This window comes from Hyla sarda, unplaced genomic scaffold (assembly GCF_029499605.1).
Source record: "Hyla sarda isolate aHylSar1 unplaced genomic scaffold, aHylSar1.hap1 scaffold_416, whole genome shotgun sequence".
In the NCBI taxonomy this organism is placed as follows: domain Eukaryota; kingdom Metazoa; phylum Chordata; class Amphibia; order Anura; family Hylidae; genus Hyla; species Hyla sarda.
In genome coordinates this window covers 246,887-265,658 of record NW_026610431.1, presented here as the reverse complement: position 1 = coordinate 265,658, position 18,772 = coordinate 246,887, and the positions used below count along the sequence as shown (strand labels likewise).

General features: G+C 43.0%; 10 pseudogenes; all 10 read right to left on the bottom strand.

Moving 5' to 3' along the window:
- Positions 1–634: 634 nt before the first annotated feature.
- LOC130333792 (U2 spliceosomal RNA) lies at positions 635–898 on the bottom strand (annotated as a pseudogene).
- Positions 899–2,376: 1,478 nt separating this feature from the next.
- Positions 2,377–2,640, bottom strand: LOC130333791 (U2 spliceosomal RNA; annotated as a pseudogene).
- A 1,487-nt stretch (positions 2,641–4,127) lies between these two features.
- LOC130333790 (U2 spliceosomal RNA) lies at positions 4,128–4,391 on the bottom strand (annotated as a pseudogene).
- A 1,476-nt stretch (positions 4,392–5,867) lies between these two features.
- On the bottom strand, positions 5,868–6,131 carry LOC130333788 (U2 spliceosomal RNA; annotated as a pseudogene).
- Positions 6,132–8,056: 1,925 nt separating this feature from the next.
- LOC130333787 (U2 spliceosomal RNA) lies at positions 8,057–8,320 on the bottom strand (annotated as a pseudogene).
- Positions 8,321–10,256: 1,936 nt separating this feature from the next.
- LOC130333786 (U2 spliceosomal RNA) lies at positions 10,257–10,520 on the bottom strand (annotated as a pseudogene).
- Positions 10,521–11,997: 1,477 nt separating this feature from the next.
- On the bottom strand, positions 11,998–12,262 carry LOC130333809 (U2 spliceosomal RNA; annotated as a pseudogene).
- A 1,475-nt stretch (positions 12,263–13,737) lies between these two features.
- On the bottom strand, positions 13,738–14,001 carry LOC130333785 (U2 spliceosomal RNA; annotated as a pseudogene).
- A 1,470-nt stretch (positions 14,002–15,471) lies between these two features.
- Positions 15,472–15,736, bottom strand: LOC130333808 (U2 spliceosomal RNA; annotated as a pseudogene).
- A 1,471-nt stretch (positions 15,737–17,207) lies between these two features.
- On the bottom strand, positions 17,208–17,471 carry LOC130333783 (U2 spliceosomal RNA; annotated as a pseudogene).
- Between the last annotated feature and the right edge of the window lie 1,301 nt (positions 17,472–18,772).

Sequence of the window (18,772 nt, the reverse complement as noted above, 5' to 3'; positions counted from 1 at the left end):
CTCATTCACTCTCACTCACTCTCACTCTCTCACTCACTCGCTCACTAAGTCAGTCTCTCTCTCTCTCTCTCTCTTTTTCTTTTTATATATATTTTTTTCCGTCTTCTTCTTCTTCTTCTTCTTCTTCTTCTTCTTCTTCTTCAGACCCTGTCATAGCACTAATGCCTTTCCAATACCACCAGCAGATGGAGACACTCCATTGCAACATTGGTTGTGAGCAGCAGTTTCTAAAAACAAATGCCTCATGGCGGATTTCCCATCCATCAATGGATGGTAAATTTTGTTTTTATCATTCACTGACCACAGAAACCAATGCATGGTCAAGCAACAGCAATGACACACCCTTGTGTATAGGCATGAGACCCTCATGTCATTTAACAGGATTCAGCACCACCCACAAGACAGCTACCTGTCATGTCATGTCAAACCTGCACAGGTGTGCTAGATTATTATTATTTAGTTTTATTTTATTTTTTTACACCAATCAGTGTGCAAACATGGTCATTAAAACGCTAAATGAATAGACGTTCATAAACCAGTCAGTGCAACTCATCATTTTGGTCTCCAATTCTCAAACTCAAATTCTCACCCACGGAGGATTAAATGAGAATCTTTCTTGTTTAACACTGGAATGGGGTGGTGCACTGTTCACTACCCGAAGATACTGCCACATCGGGTCAATGCATAGGGCGACAGAAGCAAGCTTCCAAATCAGCTCCCTTTCTCAAAAATCCATTTAATTTATGGTCCCCAGATAGGGAACGTATGTATCAGTATGTGCTCACAAGTCACCCAAGTGCAAGTATTCACACAAAAAAAAACGTGCCTCAGGATGCGATCTGTCGCAAGATCCTTTCTTTTTTTACACTTGATCTAAGCCAAAAGGCCTAGAGGGGATAACCGGGAAAGGGGTGGACCCAACCATGTCCCCTTCATGAGCACTCACATTACTCATAGGAATGGAAGGAAGGCTGGCAGCCAACCAGCCTCCCATACACTTTCTGGGTGGGTGGCAGTCAGCCACCCATACATACATACAGCACAGGCTAAACCCACATCATCACTTAAAAAAAGGACAGGCGACCATTGCACTCTGATGGAGCATTTAGCAATGCAATCCATAGCCTGGCTTTTGCCTGAACCCCCATCACTCCTCCTCTTGCATATAAGACAATATTTCAGATCTGCATATGAAAACAACACGCCTACCTTTGTTGCACATAGCTGCCTGCCTGTCTCTAGTTACCCCACTGGCTGTAGCTGCGTCCCTTCCGACATGGAATAACACCAACTGTAACGATAAACTGAAAATTAACAGTATAAACCTGCATCATTTTGGACTCTGGTATTTGCTGAATCCGGGTGACCTGACAATCGATGGTGGTGCCGCTGGTGATTCTGGCCTTCTTGGAATCTGTTGGGCCTATGTGTTAGCTCACACATCACTTGGGTATCCATGGTAACTACCACAACATGGTCATCTGCAGTTTACATCTAGCCCGTGGCATTGAATGGCATTTTAAAAGTGCTAAGGGTCCTGGTGCAATAATCCTCCCATGAGGATCAGCCTCAACGGCTTTGTAGATTGCACTCATGTCAGCAACTCCATATACATTTTTTTTTCTTCATGCTTCTTTCTTCATCCTTTTTTCTTTCTGTCATTCAGACTTTCATTCATTCGATCTCTCTCACTCACTTGCTTTAACTCATTTGTTCTCACTCACTCACTCACTCACTCAATCACTCACTCACTCATTCACTCTCACTCACTCTCACTCTCTCACTCACTCGCTCACTAAGTCAGTCTCTCTCTCTCTCTTTTTATTTTTATATATATTTTTTTCCGTCTTCTTCTTCTTCTTCTTCTTCTTCTTCTTCTTCTTCAGACCCTGTCATAGCACTAATGCCTTTCCAATACCACCAGCAGATGGAGACACTCCATTGCAACATTGGTTGTGAGCAGCAGTTTCTAAAAACAAATGCCTCATGGCGGATTTCCCATCCATCAATGGATGGTAAATTTTGTTTTTATCATTCACTGACCACAGAAACCAATGCATGGTCAAGCAACAGCAATGACACACCCTTGTGTATAGGCATGAGACCCTCATGTCATTTAACAGGATTCAGCACCACCCACAAGACAGCTACCTGTCATGTCATGTCAAACCTGCACAGGTGTGCTAGATTATTATTATTTAGTTTTATTTTATTTTTTTACACCAATCAGTGTGCAAACATGGTCATTAAAACGCTAAATGAATAGACGTTCATAAACCAGTCAGTGCAACTCATCATTTTGGTCTCCAATTCTCAAACTCAAATTCTCACCCACGGAGGATTAAATGAGAATCTTTCTTGTTTAACACTGGAATGGGGTGGTGCACTGTTCACTACCCGAAGATACTGCCACATCGGGTCAATGCATAGGGCGACAGAAGCAAGCTTCCAAATCAGCTCCCTTTCTCAAAAATCCATTTAATTTATGGTCCCCAGATAGGGAACGTATGTATCAGTATGTGCTCACAAGTCACCCAAGTGCAAGTATTCACACAAAAAAAAACGTGCCTCAGGATGCGATCTGTCGCAAGATCCTTTCTTTTTTTACACTTGATCTAAGCCAAAAGGCCTAGAGGGGATAACCGGGAAAGGGGTGGACCCAACCATGTCCCCTTCATGAGCACTCACATTACTCATAGGAATGGAAGGAAGGCTGGCAGCCAACCAGCCTCCCATACACTTTCTGGGTGGGTGGCAGTCAGCCACCCATACATACATACAGCACAGGCTAAACCCACATCATCACTTAAAAAAAGGACAGGCGACCATTGCACTCTGATGGAGCATTTAGCAATGCAATCCATAGCCTGGCTTTTGCCTGAACCCCCATCACTCCTCCTCTTGCATATAAGACAATATTTCAGATCTGCATATGAAAACAACACGCCTACCTTTGTTGCACATAGCTGCCTGCCTGTCTCTAGTTACCCCACTGGCTGTAGCTGCGTCCCTTCCGACATGGAATAACACCAACTGTAACGATAAACTGAAAATTAACAGTATAAACCTGCATCATTTTGGACTCTGGTATTTGCTGAATCCGGGTGACCTGACAATCGATGGTGGTGCCGCTGGTGATTCTGGCCTTCTTGGAATCTGTTGGGCCTATGTGTTAGCTCACACATCACTTGGGTATCCATGGTAACTACCACAACATGGTCATCTGCAGTTTACATCTAGCCCGTGGCATTGAATGGCATTTTAAAAGTGCTAAGGGTCCTGGTGCAATAATCCTCCCATGAGGATCAGCCTCAACGGCTTTGTAGATTGCACTCATGTCAGCAACTCCATATACATTTTTTTTTCTTCATGCTTCTTTCTTCATCCTTTTTTCTTTCTGTCATTCAGACTTTCATTCATTCGATCTCTCTCACTCACTTGCTTTAACTCATTTGTTCTCACTCACTCACTCACTCACTCAATCACTCACTCACTCATTCACTCTCACTCACTCTCACTCTCTCACTCACTCGCTCACTAAGTCAGTCTCTCTCTCTCTCTCTCTCTTTTTCTTTTTATATATATTTTTTTCCGTCTTCTTCTTCTTCTTCTTCTTCTTCTTCTTCTTCTTCTTCAGACCCTGTCATAGCACTAATGCCTTTCCAATACCACCAGCAGATGGAGACACTCCATTGCAACATTGGTTGTGAGCAGCAGTTTCTAAAAACAAATGCCTCATGGCGGATTTCCCATCCATCAATGGATGGTAAATTTTGTTTTTATCATTCACTGACCACAGAAACCAATGCATGGTCAAGCAACAGCAATGACACACCCTTGTGTATAGGCATGAGACCCTCATGTCATTTAACAGGATTCAGCACCACCCACAAGACAGCTACCTGTCATGTCATGTCAAACCTGCACAGGTGTGCTAGATTATTATTATTTAGTTTTATTTTATTTTTTTACACCAATCAGTGTGCAAACATGGTCATTAAAACGCTAAATGAATAGACGTTCATAAACCAGTCAGTGCAACTCATCATTTTGGTCTCCAATTCTCAAACTCAAATTCTCACCCACGGAGGATTAAATGAGAATCTTTCTTGTTTAACACTGGAATGGGGTGGTGCACTGTTCACTACCCGAAGATACTGCCACATCGGGTCAATGCATAGGGCGACAGAAGCAAGCTTCCAAATCAGCTCCCTTTCTCAAAAATCCATTTAATTTATGGTCCCCAGATAGGGAACGTATGTATCAGTATGTGCTCACAAGTCACCCAAGTGCAAGTATTCACACAAAAAAAAACGTGCCTCAGGATGCGATCTGTCGCAAGATCCTTTCTTTTTTTACACTTGATCTAAGCCAAAAGGCCTAGAGGGGATAACCGGGAAAGGGGTGGACCCAACCATGTCCCCTTCATGAGCACTCACATTACTCATAGGAATGGAAGGAAGGCTGGCAGCCAACCAGCCTCCCATACACTTTCTGGGTGGGTGGCAGTCAGCCACCCATACATACATACAGCACAGGCTAAACCCACATCATCACTTAAAAAAAGGACAGGCGACCATTGCACTCTGATGGAGCATTTAGCAATGCAATCCATAGCCTGGCTTTTGCCTGAACCCCCATCACTCCTCCTCTTGCATATAAGACAATATTTCAGATCTGCATATGAAAACAACACGCCTACCTTTGTTGCACATAGCTGCCTGCCTGTCTCTAGTTACCCCACTGGCTGTAGCTGCGTCCCTTCCGACATGGAATAACACCAACTGTAACGATAAACTGAAAATTAACAGTATAAACCTGCATCATTTTGGACTCTGGTATTTGCTGAATCCGGGTGACCTGACAATCGATGGTGGTGCCGCTGGTGATTCTGGCCTTCTTGGAATCTGTTGGGCCTATGTGTTAGCTCACACATCACTTGGGTATCCATGGTAACTACCACAACATGGTCATCTGCAGTTTACATCTAGCCCGTGGCATTGAATGGCATTTTAAAAGTGCTAAGGGTCCTGGTGCAATAATCCTCCCATGAGGATCAGCCTCAACGGCTTTGTAGATTGCACTCATGTCAGCAACTCCATATACATTTTTTTTTCTTCATGCTTCTTTCTTCATCCTTTTTTCTTTCTGTCATTCAGACTTTCATTCATTCGATCTCTCTCACTCACTTGCTTTAACTCATTTGTTCTCACTCACTCACTCACTCACTCAATCACTCACTCACTCATTCACTCTCACTCACTCTCACTCTCTCACTCACTCGCTCACTAAGTCAGTCTCTCTCTCTCTCTCTCTTTTTCTTTTTATATATATTTTTTTCCGTCTTCTTCTTCTTCTTCTTCTTCTTCTTCTTCAGACCCTGTCATAGCACTAATGCCTTTCCAATACCACCAGCAGATGGAGACACTCCATTGCAACATTGGTTGTGAGCAGCAGTTTCTAAAAACAAATGCCTCATGGCGGATTTCCCATCCATCAATGGATGGTAAATTTTGTTTTTATCATTCACTGACCACAGAAACCAATGCATGGTCAAGCAACAGCAATGACACACCCTTGTGTATAGGCATGAGACCCTCATGTCATTTAACAGGATTCAGCACCACCCACAAGACAGCTACCTGTCATGTCATGTCAAACCTGCACAGGTGTGCTAGATTATTATTATTTAGTTTTATTTTATTTTTTTACACCAATCAGTGTGCAAACATGGTCATTAAAACGCTAAATGAATAGACGTTCATAAACCAGTCAGTGCAACTCATCATTTTGGTCTCCAATTCTCAAACTCAAATTCTCACCCACGGAGGATTAAATGAGAATCTTTCTTGTTTAACACTGGAATGGGGTGGTGCACTGTTCACTACCCGAAGATACTGCCACATCGGGTCAATGCATAGGGCGACAGAAGCAAGCTTCCAAATCAGCTCCCTTTCTCAAAAATCCATTTAATTTATGGTCCCCAGATAGGGAACGTATGTATCAGTATGTGCTCACAAGTCACCCAAGTGCAAGTATTCACACAAAAAAAAACGTGCCTCAGGATGCGATCTGTCGCAAGATCCTTTCTTTTTTTACACTTGATCTAAGCCAAAAGGCCTAGAGGGGATAACCGGGAAAGGGGTGGACCCAACCATGTCCCCTTCATGAGCACTAGTGTTGCTCGCGAATATTCGCAATTCGAATATTATTCGCGAATATCGCATATTCGCGAATTCGCGAATTTCGCGAATATAGCGCTATATATTCGTAATTACGAATATTCGGTTATTTTTATTTATTTTTTCTTCACAGTACACATCACAGTGATCCTCCCTCTCTGCTTCCAGCTTGTGTGGTGTAAAGAAGGTTCTAATACTACTGTGTGAGACTGGCGTGCGAAAATTCGCATATGCGAAAATTAGCATATGCTAATTTTCGCATATGCGAATTTTCGCATATGCAAATTTTTGCATGCTAATATTCACATATGTTCATTTTCGCATACGCGAAAATAAAGCGAGAATATAACGAATGTGCGAATATTGGCGAATATATGACGAATATTCGTCCATATATTCGCGAATATTCGCGAATTCGAATATGGCCTATGCCGCTCAACACTAATGAGCACTCACATTACTCATAGGAATGGAAGGAAGGCTGGCAGCCAACCAGCCTCCCATACACTTTCTGGGTGGGTGGCAGTCAGCCACCCATACATACATACAGCACAGGCTAAACCCACATCATCACTTAAAAAAAGGACAGGCGACCATTGCACTCTGATGGAGCATTTAGCAATGCAATCCATAGCCTGGCTTTTGCCTGAACCCCCATCACTCCTCCTCTTGCATATAAGACAATATTTCAGATCTGCATTAAAACAACACGCCTACCTTTGTTGCACATAGCTGCCTGCCTGTCTCTAGTTACCTCACTGGCTGTAGCTGCGTCCCTTCCGACATGGAATAACACCAACTGTAACGATAAACTGAAAATTAACAGTATAAACCTGCATCATTTTGGACTCTGGTATTTGCTGAATCCGGGTGACCTGACAATCGATGGTGGTGCCGCTGGTGATTCTGGCCTTCTTGGAATCTGTTGGGCCTATGTGTTAGCTCACACATCACTTGGGTATCCATGGTAACTACCACAACATGGTCATCTGCAGTTTACATCTAGCCCGTGGCATTGAATGGCATTTTAAAAGTGCTAAGGGTCCTGGTGCAATAATCCTCCCATGAGGATCAGCCTCAACGGCTTTGTAGATTGCACTCATGTCAGCAACTCCATATACATTTTTTTTTCTTCATGCTTCTTTCTTCATCCTTTTTTCTTTCTGTCATTCAGACTTTCATTCATTCGATCTCTCTCACTCACTTGCTTTAACTCATTTGTTCTCACTCACTCACTCAATCACTCACTCACTCATTCACTCTCACTCACTCTCACTCTCTCACTCACTCGCTCACTAAGTCAGTCTCTCTCTCTCTCTCTCTTTTTCTTTTTATATATATTTTTTTCCGTCTTCTTTTTCTTCTTCTTCTTCTTCTTCTTCAGACCCTGTCATAGCACTAATGCCTTTCCAATACCACCAGCAGATGGAGACACTCCATTGCAACATTGGTTGTGAGCAGCAGTTTCTAAAAACAAATGCCTCATGGCGGATTTCCCATCCATCAATGGATGGTAAATTTTGTTTTTATCATTCACTGACCACAGAAACCAATGCATGGTCAAGCAACAGCAATGACACACCCTTGTGTATAGGCATGAGACCCTCATGTCATTTAACAGGATTCAGCACCACCCACAAGACAGCTACCTGTCATGTCATGTCAAACCTGCACAGGTGTGCTAGATTATTATTATTTAGTTTTATTTTATTTTTTTACACCAATCAGTGTGCAAACATGGTCATTAAAACGCTAAATGAATAGACGTTCATAAACCAGTCAGTGCAACTCATCATTTTGGTCTCCAATTCTCAAACTCAAATTCTCACCCACGGAGGATTAAATGAGAATCTTTCTTGTTTAACACTGGAATGGGGTGGTGCACTGTTCACTACCCGAAGATACTGCCACATCGGGTCAATGCATAGGGCGACAGAAGCAAGCTTCCAAATCAGCTCCCTTTCTCAAAAATCCATTTAATTTATGGTCCCCAGATAGGGAACGTATGTATCAGTATGTGCTCACAAGTCACCCAAGTGCAAGTATTCACACAAAAAAAAACGTGCCTCAGGATGCGATCTGTCGCAAGATCCTTTCTTTTTTTACACTTGATCTAAGCCAAAAGGCCTAGAGGGGATAACCGGGAAAGGGGTGGACCCAACCATGTCCCCTTCATGAGCACTAGTGTTGCTCGCGAATATTCGCAATTCGAATATTATTCGCGAATATCGCATATTCGCGAATTCGCGAATTTCGCGATTATAGCGCTATATATTCGTAATTACGAATATTCGGTTTTTTTTATTTATTTTTTCTTCACAGTACACATCACAGTGATCCTCCCTCTCTGCTTCCAGCTTGTGTGGTGTAAAGAAGGTTCTAATACTACTGTGTGAGACTGGCGTGCGAAAATTCGCATATGCGAAAATTAGCATATGCTAACTTTCGCATATGCGAATTTTCGCATATGCAAATTTTTGCATGCTAATATTCACATATGTTCATTTTCGCATACGCGAAAATAAAGCGAGAATATAACGAATGTGCGAATATTGGCGAATATATGACGAATATTCGTCCATATATTCGCGAATATTCGCGAATTCGAATATGGCCTATGCCGCTCAACACTAATGAGCACTCACATTACTCATAGGAATGGAAGGAAGGCTGGCAGCCAACCAGCCTCCCATACACTTTCTGGGTGGGTGGCAGTCAGCCACCCATACATACATACAGCACAGGCTAAACCCACATCATCACTTAAAAAAAGGACAGGCGACCATTGCACTCTGATGGAGCATTTAGCAATGCAATCCATAGCCTGGCTTTTGCCTGAACCCCCATCACTCCTCCTCTTGCATATAAGACAATATTTCAGATCTGCATTAAAACAACACGCCTACCTTTGTTGCACATAGCTGCCTGCCTGTCTCTAGTTACCCCACTGGCTGTAGCTGCGTCCCTTCCGACATGGAATAACACCAACTGTAACGATAAACTGAAAATTAACAGTATAAACCTGCATCATTTTGGACTCTGGTATTTGCTGAATCCGGGTGACCTGACAATCGATGGTGGTGCCGCTGGTGATTCTGGCCTTCTTGGAATCTGTTGGGCCTATGTGTTAGCTCACACATCACTTGGGTATCCATGGTAACTACCACAACATGGTCATCTGCAGTTTACATCTAGCACGTGGCATTGAATGGCATTTTAAAAGTGCTAAGGGTCCTGGTGCAATAATCCTCCCATGAGGATCAGCCTCAACGGCTTTGTAGATTGCACTCATGTCAGCAACTCCATATACATTTTTTTTTCTTCATGCTTCTTTCTTCATCCTTTTTTCTTTCTGTCATTCAGACTTTCATTCATTCGATCTCTCTCACTCACTTGCTTTAACTCATTTGTTCTCACTCACTCACTCACTCACTCAATCACTCACTCACTCATTCACTCTCACTCACTCTCACTCTCTCACTCACTCGCTCACTAAGTCAGTCTCTCTCTCTCTCTCTCTTTTTCTTTTTATATATATTTTTTTCCGTCTTCTTTTTCTTCTTCTTCTTCTTCTTCTTCTTCAGACCCTGTCATAGCACTAATGCCTTTCCAATACCACCAGCAGATGGAGACACTCCATTGCAACATTGGTTGTGAGCAGCAGTTTCTAAAAACAAATGCCTCATGGCGGATTTCCCATCCATCAATGGATGGTAAATTTTGTTTTTATCATTCACTGACCACAGAAACCAATGCATGGTCAAGCAACAGCAATGACACACCCTTGTGTATAGGCATGAGACCCTCATGTCATTTAACAGGATTCAGCACCACCCACAAGACAGCTACCTGTCATGTCATGTCAAACCTGCACAGGTGTGCTAGATTATTATTATTTAGTTTTATTTTATTTTTTTACACCAATCAGTGTGCAAACATGGTCATTAAAACGCTAAATGAATAGACGTTCATAAACCAGTCAGTGCAACTCATCATTTTGGTCTCCAATTCTCAAACTCAAATTCTCACCCACGGAGGATTAAATGAGAATCTTTCTTGTTTAACACTGGAATGGGGTGGTGCACTGTTCACTACCCGAAGATACTGCCACATCGGGTCAATGCATAGGGCGACAGAAGCAAGCTTCCAAATCAGCTCCCTTTCTCAAAAATCCATTTAATTTATGGTCCCCAGATAGGGAACGTATGTATCAGTATGTGCTCACAAGTCACCCAAGTGCAAGTATTCACACAAAAAAAAACGTGCCTCAGGATGCGATCTGTCGCAAGATCCTTTCTTTTTTTACACTTGATCTAAGCCAAAAGGCCTAGAGGGGATAACCGGGAAAGGGGTGGACCCAACCATGTCCCCTTCATGAGCACTCACATTACTCATAGGAATGGAAGGAAGGCTGGCAGCCAACCAGCCTCCCATACACTTTCTGGGTGGGTGGCAGTCAGCCACCCATACATACATACAGCACAGGCTAAACCCACATCATCACTTAAAAAAAGGACAGGCGACCATTGCACTCTGATGGAGCATTTAGCAATGCAATCCATAGCCTGGCTTTTGCCTGAACCCCCATCACTCCTCCTCTTGCATATAAGACAATATTTCAGATCTGCATATGAAAACAACACGCCTACCTTTGTTGCACATAGCTGCCTGCCTGTCTCTAGTTACCCCACTGGCTGTAGCTGCGTCCCTTCCGACATGGAATAACACCAACTGTAACGATAAACTGAAAATTAACAGTATAAACCTGCATCATTTTGGACTCTGGTATTTGCTGAATCCGGGTGACCTGACAATCGATGGTGGTGCCGCTGGTGATTCTGGCCTTCTTGGAATCTGTTGGGCCTATGTGTTAGCTCACACATCACTTGGGTATCCATGGTAACTACCACAACATGGTCATCTGCAGTTTACATCTAGCCCGTGGCATTGAATGGCATTTTAAAAGTGCTAAGGGTCCTGGTGCAATAATCCTCCCATGAGGATCAGCCTCAACGGCTTTGTAGATTGCACTCATGTCAGCAACTCCATATACATTTTTTTTTCTTCATGCTTCTTTCTTCATCCTTTTTTCTTTCTGTCATTCAGACTTTCATTCATTCGATCTCTCTCACTCACTTGCTTTAACTCATTTGTTCTCACTCACTCACTCAATCACTCACTCACTCATTCACTCTCACTCACTCTCACTCTCTCACTCACTCGCTCACTAAGTCAGTCTCTCTCTCTCTCTCTCTTTTTCTTTTTATATATATTTTTTTCCGTCTTCTTCTTCTTCTTCTTCTTCTTCTTCTTCTTCTTCTTCAGACCCTGTCATAGCACTAATGCCTTTCCAATACCACCAGCAGATGGAGACACTCCATTGCAACATTGGTTGTGAGCAGCAGTTTCTAAAAACAAATGCCTCATGGCGGATTTCCCATCCATCAATGGATGGTAAATTTTGTTTTTATCATTCACTGACCACAGAAACCAATGCATGGTCAAGCAACAGCAATGACACACCCTTGTGTATAGGCATGAGACCCTCATGTCATTTAACAGGATTCAGCACCACCCACAAGACAGCTACCTGTCATGTCATGTCAAACCTGCACAGGTGTGCTAGATTATTATTATTTAGTTTTATTTTATTTTTTTACACCAATCAGTGTGCAAACATGGTCATTAAAACGCTAAATGAATAGACGTTCATAAACCAGTCAGTGCAACTCATCATTTTGGTCTCCAATTCTCAAACTCAAATTCTCACCCACGGAGGATTAAATGAGAATCTTTCTTGTTTAACACTGGAATGGGGTGGTGCACTGTTCACTACCCGAAGATACTGCCACATCGGGTCAATGCATAGGGCGACAGAAGCAAGCTTCCAAATCAGCTCCCTTTCTCAAAAATCCATTTAATTTATGGTCCCCAGATAGGGAACGTATGTATCAGTATGTGCTCACAAGTCACCCAAGTGCAAGTATTCACACAAAAAAAAAACGTGCCTCAGGATGCGATCTGTCGCAAGATCCTTTCTTTTTTTACACTTGATCTAAGCCAAAAGGCCTAGAGGGGATAACCGGGAAAGGGGTGGACCCAACCATGTCCCCTTCATGAGCACTCACATTACTCATAGGAATGGAAGGAAGGCTGGCAGCCAACCAGCCTCCCATACACTTTCTGGGTGGGTGGCAGTCAGCCACCCATACATACATACAGCACAGGCTAAACCCACATCATCACTTAAAAAAAGGACAGGCGACCATTGCACTCTGATGGAGCATTTAGCAATGCAATCCATAGCCTGGCTTTTGCCTGAACCCCCATCACTCCTCCTCTTGCATATAAGACAATATTTCAGATCTGCATATGAAAACAACACGCCTACCTTTGTTGCACATAGCTGCCTGCCTGTCTCTAGTTACCCCACTGGCTGTAGCTGCGTCCCTTCCGACATGGAATAACACCAACTGTAACGATAAACTGAAAATTAACAGTATAAACCTGCATCATTTTGGACTCTGGTATTTGCTGAATCCGGGTGACCTGACAATCGATGGTGGTGCCGCTGGTGATTCTGGCCTTCTTGGAATCTGTTGGGCCTATGTGTTAGCTCACACATCACTTGGGTATCCATGGTAACTACCACAACATGGTCATCTGCAGTTTACATCTAGCCCGTGGCATTGAATGGCATTTTAAAAGTGCTAAGGGTCCTGGTGCAATAATCCTCCCATGAGGATCAGCCTCAACGGCTTTGTAGATTGCACTCATGTCAGCAACTCCATATACATTTTTTTTTCTTCATGCTTCTTTCTTCATCCTTTTTTCTTTCTGTCATTCAGACTTTCATTCATTCGATCTCTCTCACTCACTTGCTTTAACTCATTTGTTCTCACTCACTCACTCACTCAATCACTCACTCACTCATTCACTCTCACTCACTCTCACTCTCTCACTCACTCGCTCACTAAGTCAGTCTCTCTCTCTCTCTCTCTTTTTCTTTTTATATATATTTTTTTCCGTCTTCTTTTTCTTCTTCTTCTTCTTCTTCTTCTTCAGACCCTGTCATAGCACTAATGCCTTTCCAATACCACCAGCAGATGGAGACACTCCATTGCAACATTGGTTGTGAGCAGCAGTTTCTAAAAACAAATGCCTCATGGCGGATTTCCCATCCATCAATGGATGGTAAATTTTGTTTTTATCATTCACTGACCACAGAAACCAATGCATGGTCAAGCAACAGCAATGACACACCCTTGTGTATAGGCATGAGACCCTCATGTCATTTAACAGGATTCAGCACCACCCACAAGACAGCTACCTGTCATGTCATGTCAAACCTGCACAGGTGTGCTAGATTATTATTATTTAGTTTTATTTTATTTTTTTACACCAATCAGTGTGCAAACATGGTCATTAAAACGCTAAATGAATAGACGTTCATAAACCAGTCAGTGCAACTCATCATTTTGGTCTCCAATTCTCAAACTCAAATTCTCACCCACGGAGGATTAAATGAGAATCTTTCTTGTTTAACACTGGAATGGGGTGGTGCACTGTTCACTACCCGAAGATACTGCCACATCGGGTCAATGCATAGGGCGACAGAAGCAAGCTTCCAAATCAGCTCCCTTTCTCAAAAATCCATTTAATTTATGGTCCCCAGATAGGGAACGTATGTATCAGTATGTGCTCACAAGTCACCCAAGTGCAAGTATTCACACAAAAAAAAACGTGCCTCAGGATGCGATCTGTCGCAAGATCCTTTCTTTTTTTACACTTGATCTAAGCCAAAAGGCCTAGAGGGGATAACCGGGAAAGGGGTGGACCCAACCATGTCCCCTTCATGAGCACTCACATTACTCATAGGAATGGAAGGAAGGCTGGCAGCCAACCAGCCTCCCATACACTTTCTGGGTGGGTGGCAGTCAGCCACCCATACATACATACAGCACAGGCTAAACCCACATCATCACTTAAAAAAAGGACAGGCGACCATTGCACTCTGATGGAGCATTTAGCAATGCAATCCATAGCCTGGCTTTTGCCTGAACCCCCATCACTCCTCCTCTTGCATATAAGACAATATTTCAGATCTGCATATGAAAACAACACGCCTACCTTTGTTGCACATAGCTGCCTGCCTGTCTCTAGTTACCCCACTGGCTGTAGCTGCGTCCCTTCCGACATGGAATAACACCAACTGTAACGATAAACTGAAAATTAACAGTATAAACCTGCATCATTTTGGACTCTGGTATTTGCTGAATCCGGGTGACCTGACAATCGATGGTGGTGCCGCTGGTGATTCTGGCCTTCTTGGAATCTGTTGGGCCTATGTGTTAGCTCACACATCACTTGGGTATCCATGGTAACTACCACAACATGGTCATCTGCAGTTTACATCTAGCCCGTGGCATTGAATGGCATTTTAAAAGTGCTAAGGGTCCTGGTGCAATAATCCTCCCATGAGGATCAGCCTCAACGGCTTTGTAGATTGCACTCATGTCAGCAACTCCATATACATTTTTTTTTCTTCATGCTTCTTTCTTCATCCTTTTTTCTTTCTGTCATTCAGACTTTCATTCATTCGATCTCTCTCACTCACTTGCTTTAACTCATTTGTTCTCACTCACTCACTCACTCACTCAATCACTCACTCACTCATTCACTCTCACTCACTCTCACTCTCTCACTCACTCGCTCACTAAGTCAGTCTCTCTCTCTCTCTCTCTTTTTCTTTTTATATATATTTTTTTCCGTCTTCTTCTTCTTCTTCTTCTTCTTCAGACCCTGTCATAGCACTAATGCCTTTCCAATACCACCAGCAGATGGAGACACTCCATTGCAACATTGGTTGTGAGCAGCAGTTTCTAAAAACAAATGCCTCATGGCGGATTTCCCATCCATCAATGGATGGTAAATTTTGTTTTTATCATTCACTGACCACAGAAACCAATGCATGGTCAAGCAACAGCAATGACACACCCTTGTGTATAGGCATGAGACCCTCATGTCATTTAACAGGATTCAGCACCACCCACAAGACAGCTACCTGTCATGTCATGTCAAACCTGCACAGGTGTGCTAGATTATTATTATTTAGTTTTATTTTATTTTTTTACACCAATCAGTGTGCAAACATGGTCATTAAAACGCTAAATGAATAGACGTTCATAAACCAGTCAGTGCAACTCATCATTTTGGTCTCCAATTCTCAAACTCAAATTCTCACCCACGGAGGATTAAATGAGAATCTTTCTTGTTTAACACTGGAATGGGGTGGTGCACTGTTCACTACCCGAAGATACTGCCACATCGGGTCAATGCATAGGGCGACAGAAGCAAGCTTCCAAATCAGCTCCCTTTCTCAAAAATCCATTTAATTTATGGTCCCCAGATAGGGAACGTATGTATCAGTATGTGCTCACAAGTCACCCAAGTGCAAGTATTCACACAAAAAAAAAACGTGCCTCAGGATGCGATCTGTCGCAAGATCCTTTCTTTTTTTACACTTGATCTAAGCCAAAAGGCCTAGAGGGGATAACCGGGAAAGGGGTGGACCCAACCATGTCCCCTTCATGAGCACTCACATTACTCATAGGAATGGAAGGAAGGCTGGCAGCCAACCAGCCTCCCATACACTTTCTGGGTGGGTGGCAGTCAGCCACCCATACATACATACAGCACAGGCTAAACCCACATCATCACTTAAAAAAAGGACAGGCGACCATTGCACTCTGATGGAGCATTTAGCAATGCAATCCATAGCCTGGCTTTTGCCTGAACCCCCATCACTCCTCCTCTTGCATATAAGACAATATTTCAGATCTGCATATGAAAACAACACGCCTACCTTTGTTGCACATAGCTGCCTGCCTGTCTCTAGTTACCCCACTGGCTGTAGCTGCGTCCCTTCCGACATGGAATAACACCAACTGTAACGATAAACTGAAAATTAACAGTATAAACCTGCATCATTTTGGACTCTGGTATTTGCTGAATCCGGGTGACCTGACAATCGATGGTGGTGCCGCTGGTGATTCTGGCCTTCTTGGAATCTGTTGGGCCTATGTGTTAGCTCACACATCACTTGGGTATCCATGGTAACTACCACAACATGGTCATCTGCAGTTTACATCTAGCCCGTGGCATTGAATGGCATTTTAAAAGTGCTAAGGGTCCTGGTGCAATAATCCTCCCATGAGGATCAGCCTCAACGGCTTTGTAGATTGCACTCATGTCAGCAACTCCATATACATTTTTTTTTCTTCATGCTTCTTTCTTCATCCTTTTTTCTTTCTGTCATTCAGACTTTCATTCATTCGATCTCTCTCACTCACTTGCTTTAACTCATTTGTTCTCACTCACTCACTCAATCACTCACTCACTCATTCACTCTCACTCACTCTCACTCTCTCACTCACTCGCTCACTAAGTCAGTCTCTCTCTCTCTCTCTCTTTTTCTTTTTATATATATTTTTTTCCGTCTTCTTCTTCTTCTTCTTCTTCTTCTTCTTCTTCAGACCCTGTCATAGCACTAATGCCTTTCCAATACCACCAGCAGATGGAGACACTCCATTGCAACATTGGTTGTGAGCAGCAGTTTCTAAAAACAAATGCCTCATGGCGGATTTCCCATCCATCAATGGATGGTAAATTTTGTTTTTATCATTCACTGACCACAGAAACCAATGCATGGTCAAGCAACAGCAATGACACACCCTTGTGTATAGGCATGAGACCCTCATGTCATTTAACAGGATTCAGCACCACCCACAAGACAGCTACCTGTCATGTCATGTCAAACCTGCACAGGTGTGCTAGATTATTATTATTTAGTTTTATTTTATTTTTTTACACCAATCAGTGTGCAAACATGGTCATTAAAACGCTAAATGAATAGACGTTCATAAACCAGTCAGTGCAACTCATCATTTTGGTCTCCAATTCTCAAACTCAAATTCTCACCCACGGAGGATTAAATGAGAATCTTTCTTGTTTAACACTGGAATGGGGTGGTGCACTGTTCACTACCCGAAGATACTGCCACATCGGGTCAATGCATAGGGCGACAGAAGCAAGCTTCCAAATCAGCTCCCTTTCTCAAAAATCCATTTAATTTATGGTCCCCAGATAGGGAACGTATGTATCAGTATGTGCTCACAAGTCACCCAAGTGCAAGTATTCACACAAAAAAAAACGTGCCTCAGGATGCGATCTGTCGCAAGATCCTTTCTTTTTTTACACTTGATCTAAGCCAAAAGGCCTAGAGGGGATAACCGGGAAAGGGGTGGACCCAACCATGTCCCCTTCATGAGCACTCACATTACTCATAGGAATGGAAGGAAGGCTGGCAGCCAACCAGCCTCCCATACACTTTCTGGGTGGGTGGCAGTCAGCCACCCATACATACATACAGCACAGGCTAAACCCACATCATCACTTAAAAAAAGGACAGGCGACCATTGCACTCTGATGGAGCATTTAGCAATGCAATCCATAGCCTGGCTTTTGCCTGAACCCCCATCACTCCTCCTCTTGCATATAAGACAATATTTCAGATCTGCATATGAAAACAACACGCCTACCTTTGTTGCACATAGCTGCCTGCCTGTCTCTAGTTACCCCACTGGCTGTAGCTGCGTCCCTTCCGACATGGAATAACACCAACTGTAATGATAAACTGAAAATTAACAGTATAAACCTGCATCATTTTGGACTCTGGTATTTGCTGAATCCGGGTGACCTGACAATCGATGGTGGTGCCGCTGGTGATTCTGGCCTTCTTGGAATCTGTTGGGCCTATGTGTTAGCTCACACATCACTTGGGTATCCATGGTAACTACCACAACATGGTCATCTGCAGTTTACATCTAGCCCGTGGCATTGAATGGCATTTTAAAAGTGCTAAGGGTCCTGGTGCAATAATCCTCCCATGAGGATCAGCCTCAACGGCTTTGTAGATTGCACTCATGTCAGCAACTCCATATACATTTTTTTTTCTTCATGCTTCTTTCTTCATCCTTTTTTCTTTCTGTCATTCAGACTTTCATTCATTCGATCTCTCTCACTCACTTGCTTTAACTCATTTGTTCTCACTCACTCACTCACTCACTCACTCAATCACTCACTCACTCATTCACTCTCACTCACTCTCACTCTCTCACTCACTCGCTCACTAAGTCAGTCTCTCTCTCTCTCTCTCTTTTTCTTTTTATATATATTTTTTTCCGTCTTCTTCTTCTTCTTCTTCTTCTTCTTCTTCTTCTTCTTCAGACCCTGTCATAGCACTAATGCCTTTCCAATACCACCAGCAGATGGAGACACTCCATTGCAACATTGGTTGTGAGCAGCAGTTTCTAAAAACAAATGCCTCATGGCGGATTTCCCATCCATCAATGGATGGTAAATTTTGTTTTTATCATTCACTGACCACAGAAACCAATGCATGGTCAAGCAACAGCAATGACACACCCTTGTGTATAGGCATGAGACCCTCATGTCATTTAACAGGATTCAGCACCACCCACAAGACAGCTACCTGTCATGTCATGTCAAACCTGCACAGGTGTGCTAGA